This window comes from Pithys albifrons, chromosome 14 (assembly GCF_047495875.1).
Source record: "Pithys albifrons albifrons isolate INPA30051 chromosome 14, PitAlb_v1, whole genome shotgun sequence".
Lineage (NCBI taxonomy): Eukaryota > Metazoa > Chordata > Aves > Passeriformes > Thamnophilidae > Pithys > Pithys albifrons.
This window is the reverse complement of record NC_092471.1, coordinates 5,335,728-5,350,725: the sequence shown is the minus strand read 5'-3', so window position 1 is coordinate 5,350,725 and position 14,998 is coordinate 5,335,728. Positions and strand designations below refer to the sequence as shown.

At 38.1% G+C, this 14,998-nt stretch overlaps 1 protein-coding gene across 4 annotated transcripts in view; it reads right to left on the bottom strand.

The window, feature by feature from the left end:
• Nucleotides 1-14,998, bottom strand: part of DIAPH2 (diaphanous related formin 2) — a 197,873-nt gene that overhangs the window by 39,230 nt on the left and 143,645 nt on the right. The gene's annotated exons all lie outside the window — the stretch shown is intronic.

Below are 14,998 nucleotides of genomic sequence, written 5' to 3'. Positions count from 1 at the left end.
TACAGAGACAAACCTCATTATCACCTACTGCTTGAAGTAAATAAACTCAATAGGGGTGCACATAATCCAAGCACATATATTGCCTTTCAAGTTCAATAACTGCTTTCTTTTCCTTCTTCCGAACTATCAATTCCACTTTGAAAAGCTTAAAAAAATTAAACATTGTTTTTTGGGGTGGGTTTTTTGTGTTTTTAGGAAAGGGAGCCTCTTTTGTTGTTACATAAGAAAAGCAGCAAAAAAGGTACTCCCTTGGACAGAGCGCGTTAAAAATCAGATTATTTCCACAGCATTCTCCTATTATTCACCTGCCAGTAAAATATGTACACCCTTTGTCTCTGTTTGAATGCCTATTTTTATCTGACTGAGGCTATATGGTCATTTTTGTACTTATAACTGAGTTACTAAGTTTTTTTCTTCCTTCTTCTAAAGCATGTTTTTCTGTTCTCAAAAACTGGGCCACATGCCTCTGAGGAGAAAGTAGTGCATTATTTCATTCCCACCTTTTCTTCTTTTTTGGCATCTCTGAGGCCTGCTATGCCCAGAAGTGCTTCCACTCAAGCTGGACCATCAAATCAATTATCACAGCAGTCTGCTTCCTAAATATGAATGGCAATGAATGACAACAGGCAAGGCGAACTTTCAGCTTTGATTTGTCATTGGGAATGTAAATTCTTTTTGTTTTGTTTTAGAGATGTTTGTTATAGTGGCAGTTTGACCAAACTCTTCCCCCTGCTGTCTGCAGCTGCATTCTGGAGGTCCCAAGATGAAAAGCTTCACCTCTGCCAAGTCAAACACCAGAGAAAATAAGACATAGGGAACTATGATGACTATAAAAGTTCTCTTTTCTGCTGATCTTTTACCACAATTGTTACTGCCAAGATAAAAAATGCACAATGACAAACTACCTGTTTCCATTAGTAGGTGTTCCACAATTTCAAGGTGTAATTATTTTTCCTGCTGTTGCATCATTTCACAACAGATCCCCATTTCCAGCAACGTGTCAGGTTTGTGCAGTCAGTGAGCACAGCCTTGTGACAGTACTAAAAGATTAATTACTTTATAAAAGGATTCATGTATAAGAGCTACAATATAGGACAATGCAAACAAACACAGTAAATTAAAAAAAAAAGAGGGCTTATCCCTTTCTCACAGTCACAGTTTGAAATTAATGGTTTCTCTAATGAAAAACCATTCATTATTTTGCTAAAAAGAGATTTAAGTTATATAAATATAAAAAGTGGTTTTGAAAAATGTATTTCTAGTGCTCTCCTTCACTGATACTACTGGTTCAAAAACATACAAAGCCTGCAATTTATATTAAAAGCCTGATTTAGCTTTTGGAGAACTGATTACATATTATGAAAGTGGATTTTCGACAGTAACTGGGACACAGAGCCCAGAACTTGGGAGTGAGAACACCCAAAATTTTGCATTTTTGCCAGTATATATAATAAGAGTCGTAGTATAAAAAAGATTGTATTGCCTGTTTTAGTGAAAATAATTTCAGCCAAGGAGGTTGCAATTTATTTCTTCATTCAGACACACAAAAAAATAGCAATAAAAAAAATTTTACTTAGGCCCTTTTAAAACTCTCTTCAGTTGTGAATCAGGTTTAATATTCTCAGGAAGGGAGGTTTAATGGTACCACCTAGTGGTGTCCATGGACACATGGCCCAAGTGGGCATCATATGGCCAAGCCCTGGGGAAGCTTCCTATGCCCTCCTGCCAACCCTGGAGGTGCCAATGACACAACTCCAGCCCTGGGCACAGAGGCCTTGGCTATTGTAGCACCTGAGGATGGCAATCATGCCTTTTTTCTACATGGCATTAAACTCTTACTATGTAAACCAGACTTTACCAGGTCTCCAACAGGCAGTTCTATTTAGAAAGAGTTATTTTTGATGCATGTTATCAGCTTGGCATTTAGGAGGTTGTGCTGGTAAAAGGCAAGAGGATGCAGCAACATGAAACTATGCAGAATTTAATTAACCAGGAAAGAAAACTTCATGGAGGACCAAGATCCTTCTAGGAGGACAAACACACTCCCAAGCTGTACCAAGTGATTGCTATAAAAACCCCCACAGGCATGTTATTACCAAGTAAGTTGAACTTTTCTGCTCTAAGCCTGCCCACCTGCTGCACACACAGAACTCTGCAGTCCCCATCATATTCACACTGAACTGATCCAGAAGATTAGTTCTAGAAATGGGATTAGACTTCTTCTCCTACATCAAAACACAGCATTGAAAAAAGAACCCTTAATACTGTAATTAATAGAACAGATAACTAGGAAGTAACTTCATCTGTCCATGAATACCTGCAGCATCAGTCTCTCAGGCTTAGTAAAATTACAAATACATATAGTAGTTTAACATACAGTTTAATATTTACATGACATAAAATGGGATTATACAAGAATGGTCCACACTACCACTTATTTGTACAGTCTACAGCTGTAAAAAACTATTGGTTTGGAGACTTTTCAAAAGTGAGATTAAATTTTTATATCTTTTTTTGTACTTAAATACCTTTTCTTTTATGTTTCTGGTATAAACCAGTGTTTTATTGTGACTGAGGTTTGCATAGAAAGGTTTCTATTGCTCCTGTTTAGCCCATAAAAATGCAAACCCAAGGAGAATGCAATTGGAAGCTTTTCTGCAACGAGCAAAAAGATTGGCTCTGACTGGAACAGATGACAGCCAAATTCCTGGCACATGCACTGGGAAAAGATGGACTTCTCCAAGTGCATAATAAACACAGATATGGATTAAAACATTTGGAGACAACAAAGAGAGATGTTCAGTTTTAAGCTCTCCATTGTAGTTTTCATGTGTCTGTAGATCCATCAAATATTTAAGGGACAAGCTTTGAATTTGTAGAATCACAGACTATTCCAAGTTGGAAGGGACCCACAAGGATCATCGAGTCCAACTCTTAAGTCAACGATCCACACTGGGGACTGAACCCATGACCTTGGTGTTATTACAACCATGGTTTTAACCAACTGAGCTGATCTCAGTAGAAGTTACTCAGTTTGGTTATTCACTTGCTTAACATTAATTTACACTGTAAACTCAAATCCAGATAAGGTCATTTTCTCCACAAGGGTTCTTCCCTCACATCCCCTCTTATTTATGTATTTGCTAAAACATAAGAATTTCTACAGTGAATTGTCAGAAAATTCTGTGTACAAGATGACATTAGTGGGTCCTTTGGTTTTTTTAAATACTTAGTTCTAGTCTACTTCCAAGGAGCAAGTTCTTTCTGGATCAAACTGCTTGAGCAGCTGAGTGAAAAAGGGTTTGCTGCTGGGGACTGGGATGTCCCTCAGGAAAGCTGCTTCCATCAGTGACCCTTCTGCTCCCACCAGCACATGGATTGAGGACCATGTACCATGGTCATGGTGACTTATCTACCCACTGGCAGGGACACAGTCTGTAGTACATCAGGGATATAAACTCATCCTTCTCTACACCTGCAGTAACAAATAATTTAGTAACAACTCATTTTCCTTCAAATAAAATAAAATATACCTTAGATCACCAGCTGAATTTAATTAAAAATATTTAGCTAAAAAGCGTGAAGACATTTCTCAAATTATCTTTTGGAATTATACAATATCCTCAAAATGCAAAATGTTAAAAAAAGCTTGCAATTGGAATTTCTTGCAGAATATTATTCAAAACAGACTGTTCCTAAATATACATATTATAGAACATCCAGGCCTTAGAGAGAGTTTACAGTAACCCAAAGATATTATGTTTGTGTGTGTTTTGCCATGGAAAGAAAAACTCAAAACCCAGAAATGTGGGTTACAGCCACATCCACAAACCAGTTAATGCTGCAGGAAAGGAGGCAGGAGGGTTTGAAACCTTTCCTTTGGCCTCCCCACGGCCCATATGCCAGTTGGGAATTCTGCTTGATGAGAGAAATAACTAGTGAAGAGTGAAGAGAGGAGCTGCTCCCCAGCACATCCTCGGGCCTGACTACCTGTCACATAATGTTGGGAGCAGGATTATGGCTGAAAAGGTTGACAGACCACAGATTTCTCTCTCTAAATCAAACACTGTGTGTTTAGCTAAACTCAGTGAACTTTAACTAATTAGCCCATCATTACAGTAAATTCATATGGAATAATTTTCAAAAGACTAAATCCAGAGCCTGTGGTACTTACACTTAACTTGAAAGACTGATAGCAAAAGCAAACTATTATGAGAGATTTCTTCTTTAAAAAAACATGAAAAAATAGAAAATGCAATCCCTTAATGCTAATTGTTCAAGATGAAGCATCTACTGAAAAAGGCTTTTTAAAAAAACCCCAAATTATATGTCTCTCTACGTAAAAAATAGCTTACTCTGCTAGAGCTGAAAGTGGAAATTAAAAGGCTATGCAATCCTATACACATCATTTTCCAGGACTTCTGTATTTTACATCACATTTTAAATTCATGAAAAAAATTAGAGAGTGGGAATTTCACTTGAAGATAAATGCATTATAAAGATATTAATAAAATAAATCTCATAAAAAATCTCCAAATAATAGAGAAATACTTCTAAAAATCAGAAAATAATTTTGAAGAAACTAAAACATGTTTATATTTGGTGTGAAACTGTTCTTGTTGGAATAGCCTATATAGAGTAAATGCCAGATATGTTAAAGAAGGAGCAGAAATCTTCAATGTAACCTGTTAATAGCTGGAGCTGCATCTCTTTCCTTCCTTGTATTCAGATGCCTTCTATTGAGATAAACTAGCTTTTTTCACTTGCAAGGAGAAAAAAAAAAGAAGCTTTATGAAGGAATACATCTTCATATTTTAAAACTAAAATAATGAAATATTGAATACATCACTGAAGCAGAAGCTTTTCCCAGGTTGCATCTGGATTCATGGCATTCCTTGGAATATCAGTGAAGTTATACACAAGAACCTGGGAGCATATTGTGGGATAAATTAAAAACACCTGTCTAAAAATGTTGTATAGTTGTGAATTCTGAAGAAATCTAATTAGAATTTTCTAATTCTGCTTTTTGACATTCATTCCACAAAATTCCTCCTTTATCCTTGGTAAAAAACAAACCAAACCAAACCAAAAAACAAACCGAAAAAACCCAACCAACCAAAAATCCTCCTGAAAGTCCAAACAAACCCTGCATTTTAAGGAAAGCTGCTACTTTCACTTAAAACAAACCATGCCATATTCCAGCTCTGGGAGTCCAAAGCCCTACAAAAGTCTTTGAGGACAGAAAACACAAACTGTTCCAACATTATCTTCCAAATATACTCACCTAATACCCTTAAAAAGGTTCATTTATAACAACTTCATAAAAAGTCCTCAGCAATCTAAAGTTACAGTCAACTTACTTAAAGATGCCAATGTGCAATTAAAATCCAGGGATATTTTTACAGGGATACACTTCCATATATGTAATTCTCAGAGTAACACTGCCTTATTATCGGTATTTTGCAGAAACTTTCTCTCTGATTGATATTTCAGTGATCCTTTAAGAATCCTCTTGCATCTTGAAGATGCCAGTACTGACATGGAAGGCACAACACCCTCCAAAATCAGGCACTGGACTCCAAGAAAGGGAGAATTGCCTGGAAATCAGCATAAAAAATGTGGTGCTCTAAGATGTTTCCAACAGAACGAGAGCAATTGCTTAGTAAGAAACACAAGCTGCTTTATGTATTGTTAGTCATCTCCTCTGCTCTATAATAATTGGTTTAATGCTAAGTCTTACTTTTATTTATGACAGCTTATTGTATTCATCCTGAAGGTAAATAACACTTGCAGGTATGTGGCCAAAGCAAGGCTGAAACAATCACAGGAAATTACAGAGCATTACTGCTGAAGTTCTGCAGGAGAACAAAACCTACAAAGGATGGCAAGTAATGACCTGTATCCAGAAAAGCATCAGTGATAATTCAAAACCAATCTTGACATAATGTGAAGCTTCAGTGCAAAGGAGTCACACAGCCAATTTCGGAGAGCTGTCTGAACATTAAATGCTCCTGGGATCTGCCAGCAAAGCAAAAGCCCTCATCATTTATGGGATTCAGGAAGACAAACACAAACCCAACACACCAAGAGCACTGAAGCTGTTTGGGACACTTTCCCAGGCAGATCTGTGTGTGCCCAGAGCAGCTCTGCATCCCTCCCTCCCTGCATCCCTCCAACCATCCCTCCCTCCAACCATCCCTCCCTCCCTCCCTGCATCCCTCCAACCATCCCTCTATCCCTGCATCCATCCCTCCCTCTCTCCCTCCCTCCCTGCATCCCTCCAACCATCCCTCTATCCCTGCATCCATCCCTCCCTCTCTCCCTCCCTCCCTCCCTGCATCCCTCCAACCATCTCTCTATCCCTGCATCCCTCTCTCCCTCCAGGCTCCTCCGGACCGGGCAGGCACCACCAGGACTTCAGTACCTACAACTGAGACTCATCACCTACAACAGCTTTTTATGCTTTTCTCTCTCATGATATCTTTTATCCCATATTTTACTCTGTGTGGCTGGAATTACAGAAGCCCTCGCAGACCTTGGGCTGCATCTCCATACAATGAAGACCAATTTCTGTACAGGTTTTATGCTCCATTGGATTGCTTTGTCTTTAAATGTTTCACCCTTTCAATTACTTTTCTAACAATAAGAGCTTTAACATAAATGCAATTCCAGCAAACTGCTAAAACAGCTTTTCAAAAGCTCAGACATACCTCTAAATTCTCCCCCCTCAGTGCTACAAAACTTCCCAATTCTTTAACAATACATTTTAAAAGTTTTTCCTAACAAGTTTAAGCATAACTCAGAAAGAGATTCATATTTTGTTCACTTAGGTGATAAATTGTTTCTGCTTTAAAACAAAATCATGATTGCCTTCAGATATCTTTTTTTGATATGTATATTCCTTAGTAATGGTCTCCATATTATTTCAACAGAAAATAAATATTCAGAAGATTCCATAAACGTAATTCTGGCTTCCTTCAGAGTGGTTATTCATTAGGAGAAAAAAATGAAACTGCTAGTAAATCTCCCTTTAAGGTTTTCCCTCTAATAAAGAAGATCTAAAAATAAAATATTCTTTTGTCAAATCCATTTTCAAATGAACACATTTTACATGTAAAAAAATTACGAAGCATTTTTAGAATGTCTGACAGAAATATTTTTTCAGGAGTGAATCATCAGATCTAGGTTTGTTTTGGTTTGTTTTGGTAAGGAAATAATTCATTAATTTCCAAATAATTGATTCAATGTTTTGCTGGATATTAATCAGTCCCCACATGCTGACAACATAATTTGATCATAGAACAAAAAAATGCTCTATCCCTTTAGTATTGAATTATTTCTCCCTCTGTTTTACAGAGGAAAACAGTGCAATCCATGCCCTTGTCAGCTGAGCTCCCCCAGCTGGCCCAAGGAACTGCCATTCCAGGAACCTTCCCATCCCTTGGAGGTGGAACTGAAGCTCTGCCTTGGGCATTGTCTGGGAAGTCAGTGATCCCCCTGTAGCTCCAAGGCCTCCAAAAAAACCTCCCTGTAAACACTTGTGGAAGATTAACTCCTGTGGGAATGCTCTCAGGAACACACAAGGTTTTCTTCCATTGTGCTATTTTAGAAATCTGTTCCCTTTAAAATGGAAAAAAAAATCCTCCCCACAATAACTGATCGTTTCCCCCATTTGTCCACTTCAATTTGTAACTTAAATTTGTAGGAAGAAATGCAGGAAGGCTGACACTCCACTCCAGTAATATATTCATGGAATTACAGGCACAGAGACACTGTTGTACAATTTTATACACCCAACTTAAAGTTACTTAAATAGAATCCCATTCAACAACAGAAGAAATACCTAATGCAACAAAACATGGAAGAAAAAATAGAGAAATTGCAGAGAAAATGAAAAGTGAATATAATAGAGACCTAGTGAGAACTCCAGTATCTGTTATTTTTAGACATCCATCTGGAAGACACTGCACAGTATGTATATGGGCTTTAAATAACAATATTAAGATGTTTCATACTTCCATGGGAGGGTAAAAGAGCTAAAGCACACACTGATAAATAGACTGGTTACAATGTTGTCACAAAATCTTACAGACTGTACCACTTTTCCCTCCAAAACAGAAATCAGGTGTGGAATATGCAGAGATCTACTGAGACAAACACAACAAATCCTACCAAAGGTTAACTTCTGCAGTGTGTTTTGAAGATGACTAAATAAAACTAACTCTGTCAGGGTCAGTGTCTTGCTTTTACAGAAATAAAAGGGAATTCTAGGATTTGAAATTAGTTACTCAAAATAGAGAACTATTCAAATTATTATTAATGTACATCATCAATATCTCATACCCAGTTTTAGTCATCATTAAAAATAACTTCACCCTAATTGTAGCACCCTTTAAAATGTAATAGTATTCAAATTGAAACAGTCTAGTAATACAAATGTCCTGTAATTAAGCAGCATGGATGGTTTTTAGGATGTGAGAGCAATTTTGGAACTACGAACATTACAAATGGAACGGCTCAGCCACATTACAGGAGGCAATAATGGGCAATAATGAGATGAACCACCTGTGCTACAGTTCCAGGAATGTAATGGAGATACCAACATGAAATTGTGTTTAAAATGATGACTGACCAGGGCTCAATATGGTTCCTGAAACCCAAACTTGCCTGCAGCACAACAGGGGGAATTGTGACCTGAGACAGCACTGCCATGCAAAGTCAGACCTGCAGCCTTATAAGCCCAACATATTATGAATAAGTGGCCAAAGAGGCTTTGCAGAAAGATGCAAAAAATCATAGTATAAAACCAGCCAACAACCTGACAATACACAAAATACCTTCCTAAAATTATCTCCTCCAAAATTCCTACAAGCATAAAAGCAATCGAAAATGGGCTGAGCTGATATTACAAAATCTATACCACAAAATTAGTAATTTTTTCCACTTGTAATAAGCTCTGAAGATCAAACTATGGTTTTGTGTAGCAAGCCTCTAATGAACACCATAATAAGAGCAAAAGTTTAAGCATGGAAAAAATAACACAGATCATATAAAATCTTATCTATAACTCTAATTAAGATGAGTTTGCTTCCTCAGCTAAACTACTCTGGTTTCTCACAGGCAAATTCTTACATTTCATAATATTTTCTGTTGCTTATCATTGACTACCATTCTTTGATCCTGTATTTGCAACAGTACTCACCAGTTCAGTAGCTTAATCATTCATCAGAGTATGCTAAAAATACATCAGAAATTACACAGAAATCTTAATAGGAATATTGAAACTTGACCAGTAGCATAAAACTTAGAGTGCAATTCCACCAGAAATTATTAATGTTTGTCTAGAAACCATGTTCTGTATAAAAAAGCTAAATGAGAGTTACAGAAGTTAGTGAACAGAATAAAATACTGACAGACAAGTGTTTATAAGTGTGTCTGAACCTGAATTGCTCAGCTGTCCCAAATACCAACCTACAGAAAACTGGGGGGGAAATGTAGTTACATCCCTGTTGGTGAAACTTTTTAGAAGAAAACCAGCAACAGCCTCAAGTCAGTCTCAGCTGACTTATCTGAAAAAGGCTTTCAACCAACTGCTCAAGGTGAGCATGTCAGAGACATCACCGAAGCCACCACACAGTGGAACTCAACAAGGTGTGCAAGGAAGAAGCTGGCAAAACAAAACAAGATTTCCCTTTCTCTGCAAGAAACAAGCAAGAGCTGTTTATCAGGAGACAGAGACATGGTCAGCTCCTGAGGGGAACAGGGTGCAATGCACAGCAAATGTCTGGGCTGTGCAACAAGCACCACGTCCAACACTCCCACAACAGCCTGTTCCAGGTCCTTCTGTCACTGCCCTGACAACTGCCCCCCAGTAAGGACTTTTGCTCTGTTTACATTAAGCAAACTCATTGAGTAGAATGGTCACGTCAACTGAACCATGAGTAGTTTCATCTCATTTTATAAATACACACACAGAGTAACATTTTAGATTTCTTAAAAGCTTCTTTCTCCCCTTTAAGCACTGTGCTGGCAGAATTTGATGGCATTCCTTGGAGTGTGACCCTTTCCTAAACTGAAAGTCATGCTGTATTTTCATAGAATCATGGAATGGTTTGGGTAGAAGGCACCTTTACAGGTCAGCCACTCCCACCCCTGCCATGGGCAGGGACACCTTCCCCTGGCCCAGGGTGCTCAGGGCCTTGAATGGCTCCTGGAACGGGGCACCTCCCTCCTCTGTGGACAACCTGAGCCAGTGCCTCACCATCCTCATAATAAAAAATTCTTCCTTCCATCTTGTCTAAATCTAAATCTGTCCCCCAACACACATCAGCAGTTTGAATGTTTCCCTGGAGAGCTGAGAACTACACACTTCTGTCTGGTTTGAATATTTCAACTTTTTTCTTTCCAGGTATTTGTGTATACAAAATGCATTAAATTCAGAATGCTGCAGAGACATTTTTCTAGTCCCACTGTAATTATGATGTACCATCTCATGCTAAGCCCCAAGAACACTTATGTGCAAATTTCAGGATTCCTAAAATAGAAATACCAGGACACCACTGAATGCTTTTTAACTTATTGTCTTGATTCACATACGAGTTGTTTTTCTTTTCTTTTTTTCTTTTTTTAACTCCTCCAAAAAGGAAAATGAAACAAGTGCCTACTGGGTGTTCTGCAGACAGATGAACTTACCTTTGCTACACTGCAGGTCACTCAGGAGCCAACAGAGCTGTGTCTGAGAATGTTTCTGTGCCCAGAGATGCCCAGTGGGTTGGCACAAGCACTGACTGCCTGCTCAGCCTGCCAGAGAGTCTGGGCTTGTGCACAGCTTGGGGCATGAAGAGCAGACCCTCCAGAGTCAAACAAAGCTTTGGGCCAGCCACAAAGCAAGCCTGAATCACTGCAGTTATTACAGCTGTAAAATAAAAAATACTGCCAGAGCAATATTGGCTTTTCAGCATCACTGCTGGTTCTGAGGGAGGGCAGAACTGGGGCACTGGTTTCTCATCTGTTAATGGATGGAAGGGACAGTGCCCACCTCTGCACGGGGCTTTCAGACTTGCAGACAGACAACACAATAAATACAGACCAAGACCACCAATTTCCTCTCTTGTTTGGCTGCAGAATAAAACACCGAGGGGTGGGGCAGGAATCCATCAGGCTGCTGTTAACAAACCTGCCCCCAGGTAAGAAGTTTCAAACACTGAAAACTGACTGTAGTAGGAAAATAAAAGACTGATTCCAGGGCAAAGGTATTTCGAATAAAGTACTGTAAAAACACACAAGTTGCCGGAGAAAGCCTTTTAAGACAAAGATGGTACAGTACATTCAAGTCCTCTTGATTTTTTTAATTGTTTTCTTAAGAATCAAGGACTTAAAATGGAAAAGTAAATGGAGAAGAAAGTATTAAAAATAAAACTTTAAAAATTGAGGTTGGCAGGTTATATTCTGCAGTGTCCTCCTAACCCCTTTCTCATTGCAGAGCTTTTCTCTTGTTTTTAGAAATCTTTTTAGCCACATTCTCCAGTGGGGATTGCTGTCCTCTACCTGTCCCTCTGTCACTGGACACTCTGAGATCTTTAATTTATCCTGTAACAGATTATTAAACTAAAAACATCAAGAAAGTAAAATGACTTAAGGCAACTGAGCTTCTGGCTTCTCACCCAACTGCCTGACTATTAATATGTATCTACTGGTGAGATGGTATCAGTACCTTGTAACTAAACACTATTACTTTGGGTGTGTTGAACAGAGAATCTTATTTTCTCCTGATAATACAACAAGAAAATTAGAATTGTCATGATTTGCTCTGTTACATCATAACCCAGAGGGTAAATATTGTCTTTGCAGGAAGGAAACTAATTAAGTTCTTACAAGTTCAGTGACAACCCCTGGAAAGAACCCTGGGACAGTCTCTGTGCTGAGGTTGGAGGGCTGTCAGTCCTCCACTGTGTGCCCAGAACAGGATGGAGGAGAAAGCCTCCCTATCTACAAAATAACCATTTGGACCTAATGTCAGCTAAATTAATCCTCTGCCAAGTCACACACTGCAACAGTGATTTTCATCTCTTTCCTTTCCATTCATTATGTATATATATTAAAATATTAAAGCCAATGTGCTTTACCTCAGTAAACAGTACTGTGGGAGAAAATTTTTCAAATAGAAGTGTTTCTCAATAATTGCATGATAACAGTGTCAGCACTGACAAAGAAAATTCAAATGGCCAAATGCAAATTAAGTTGGCCTTGCATATCGTTCATTACTACTCATGTAGTTGGTAAATTAATGCATGAATATCCTTTCTCTGCGTGTAAAAGAAGTTTCTCCAACTTCAGCTACTGCATAAAGATGTAGCCCAAACTCAGCCATCATTCTCTGGAAATGTAGGCCTTACCATCCAGCAGGACATAGCTCATTAAAATAGAACAGTTTTCAGATTCAGTGTGAATTAAAAAATAAATAAATTCAGAACGGTGGGTGATTTCCAACTCATACAAAATTCCAGCACGTGCCCTTGGCAGCCTCCTCCTGGATTACTCTTTTCAGAGGCTGATGAAGAATTCCCAGAGTCTCAGAAAAGCTTTGTTTTATTTCTAAAAATCCACTTCATAGCATAGGACATTCAAAAGGCTTTTGGAATTCTAAGGGATTTTAGTAGGTTCAGAAGCAACTCTGCCAAGTCAACTCTTCTCAGAAAAAGAAACTCCATAATATATAATCTGTCTGACCTCTACAGCTGCTCTGGGTACCTGCAGAATTCTGTGATGAAACAAAAACAACTTTAAAGAAATAAATATACCGCTTGGTTTCAAGGTCTGAAGGAACTGGCCCAGCCCTGCACCTGGTTGGCACAAGGTCAGGATGCACCTCACAAATGGCACGAGGCTGCAGAACAACCCCCAGCACTGCCCTGGAATTCTCATCATCATTAATGCACAATGTGCACAAAATGTGCAACTTTCTATTTTGGGCTTTAGGATGATTTGATGAGCAAAGTAACACCAGTGTTGATTTTTTTAAAAATGCTAAAACTTGAAAAAAAGTTCCAATTCTTTCAGTGTACAATTTAACAGAACACTATTCCAGAACTTCCAGGGAAAACTTGTCATATTACACTGAAATGCATTTTGAAGCACTTACACCAATTAAAGCAAGGGGTACATAACTCTCCTTAGCCAATATAAGTTATGAAATGCTTTAGATGAACAACATACTCAGGCAATTAGTTACAATTACATAACACCATCTTCTTGAAGGACATTTTCCAGGATGTGCATATGCCATATTTTCATATATTCAATTAAAGTTTTGGAAAGTCTTGGAAAAAAATAATAAACTGCAAATGACAACTTAGAAATAGACAAAGTGGCAGCAATATCTACATGAAGTCCAGAGCTCACAGTCCCACTTGTCTGCCTTGTTTACTAAACATCTATAAATATTTTACATCCTCTGTGTCAACACAGGAAGAGTCTCCTGCATACCAAGTTCAGAAAATCAATTTCAAAGACAACTAGTCAATCACCAGCACTTGCTTCGGAGAAGGGTAACTCACCAACAGAGGTGAAAGCAATTATGTAAATGGGTGGAATTCTTGAACTTCTTTCTTTATGCCCATCCAGTTAATGGCCATGAGGTGTTTCCAGAGCCATTTCATTCCTTGCAAGCTCAAAGGTGTCGTCCATCTGAAAACCTGGAGAATCCAGGCTGAGCAGGCTGGAGGTTAAGGTCTGTTTTAATCCCTTTTTTACCACTTCTCCTTCATCCTGCTTGTAAGTAGAATTCCTTTGAAATGTTATAGAATCATAAAATGATTTGGGTTGAAAGGGACCTTAAAAATCATCTAATTCCAACGCCCCTGTCATGGGCAGAGACACCTCCCAGTGTCAAGCAAAACCTCCACGAGCTACAGCTATTTCTTTCATGCTAAGCCACCAAAAATATATTACTTAACACTACTCCTTTAATTACAAAAACCATAAGCCAAAATGCATATACAGTAAAAATAGATTATACCACAAATACCTATTTTTAAACAGCTTTGGGACTGCTTATGGAGCTCTCTGGACTAAGGTAATTTGCTAAGACTTGGTTTGAACGGTGCCCATATTTATATTTAAAAATAGAAGCAAACTTAAATCTCACAATAATGCTGTGATGGCAAAATGAGTATGTTTATTATTGTTGATCCTTGTTTAGCTCTTGCTATGATAGATGTGGCAATTTTGAAGCACTTGGATCATGTGTAAGTCTCATTAATCCACAATATTTGGCTCTAAGCAAAACCTCTCCATTATACAACTGAGGTAGCAAACATGCTTTTAAATACTCAGCTTCTCAAAGGAAAAATATCTGAAAAGATGAAGAAATAGTTTAAAATACATACTGGTATTTGAATTTGAGACTAGCATGTTTATAGTCCATTTTGGACATTTCCAACTTCTATGAAGATACTTAATGCTAAAGGTGATGACACTGTTCATCTGAAAGGTGGCAAACAAGGCCACCCAACAGCATTTGAGCTGAGCACAAATCAAGTGCACCTACCACAGCTCTGCATTTGAACACTGAGAATGTTCTCATCAGCTCACAGAGGTAATGGGAACAATCAGCTTCTCTGCACAACTCACAACATGACTCGATGCCTTCAGAAAAGCAGAAAGGCTTTGACTGAAGAGTTTTATTTGAATGTGATTTAGGAAAATAAGGACTGTGCAGCCAGAAACCTGACTAATTCTCAAGATTTTATTTAATAGAGTCAATGCAAAGATAAAATTAGTTTAGCATGGCAGATGAGAAAGTCAGCCTTTAACTTAAAGCACAGTTCTGTCTTCAAGCAGAAGACACAACACTTAAAAATATAAGCTTTTTATTAGCCATCTGATGAACTTCCATGTAAAATATGTACCTACACTTTTAAAAAAAACCCACCCAAACCCCGATTTTAGATAAAATATGTGTGTGTCTGAACACCATAGGAAAATTATCAGAAGTTAT